The sequence below is a fragment of the Apis dorsata genome, unplaced genomic scaffold, assembly GCF_000469605.1.
Source record: "Apis dorsata unplaced genomic scaffold, Apis dorsata 1.3 scaffold_665, whole genome shotgun sequence".
Classification (NCBI taxonomy): domain Eukaryota; kingdom Metazoa; phylum Arthropoda; class Insecta; order Hymenoptera; family Apidae; genus Apis; species Apis dorsata.
Window position 1 is genome coordinate 3,954 of NW_006263851.1, and position 916 is coordinate 4,869.

The following is a 916-nucleotide window of genomic DNA, read 5'->3' on the forward strand; positions in this document are numbered from 1 at the left end:
CGGTTCGAAAAACGGTTCTGTCCACGTTTTCTGTCCGGAAAATGACAGAGACTGCCAATATTTCGTAAACCGAAATTCTATTTCGGACGGTGCGATTTATACGGAAATGCGATTGTGATGCAGATAATACGATAAAAATATCTCGAAAAGCGACGGAATTAAAATATTCAGAGAGAGGGAAAGAGAAGAGGAGGCCTGGTTTTCCAACATCGAAGACGTCTCTCTCTCTCTCTCTCTCTAATTTCGCCAAAGGAGAAAAAAGGCGGTACACTATGCTAGACACGAAAGAAATATTTTAATTTTACTTTTCTTTAAATAACCTATAACTTCTTTTCACGCGATAAAAATCTACGTACACTTCATTTTTAATTTATAATTATTCCGTTCTCTCTTTCTTTCGCTTTTACTTCTTTCTGTCGCGCGATAAACGTGAGAATGTCGTGTTGAAATAATATGTATATGTAAGGTGCGACTCGTATATTTATGCGCGAATCGAGCGTCGCACTGGACGCGATCGCTGATTCCATTTTGTCTGTCTCCCCCCCTTCCCCCACCTTTTTGAAGCTCGAAGCGGTGGAACGATAGAAGGCATTGAACACGATCCACATAACACAGTTTGCTTCTATTTTTCCTTCGTCGAGCATATTCTTTCTTGCCGTTGGTTTTCGTCGAATCGTTCCTTAATAGTAAGCATCGCGACCTGCCGATATTAAACAAATGTCTATTTTAAAGGATCGTGTATTGCACAGTTGTTCAAGTGGAGAGAGAAATCTAGTTCGTGATCGAAGAATAAGATTCTTTTCAGGAAACAGATTTTCATGTTCTAGAAATCTCAGATAAAAAATGAAAAAGAAAAGAGATTTAATTAATATATTTTTACGTGATAATGAATACATCTTGGAAAGCATTAAGCTTA

At 37.9% G+C, this 916-nt stretch overlaps 1 protein-coding gene across 5 annotated transcripts in view; it reads right to left on the reverse strand.

The window, feature by feature from the left end:
* LOC116186410 overlaps window positions 1-916 on the reverse strand; it is a 13,978-nt gene that overhangs the window by 1,758 nt on the left and 11,304 nt on the right. The gene's annotated exons all lie outside the window — the stretch shown is intronic.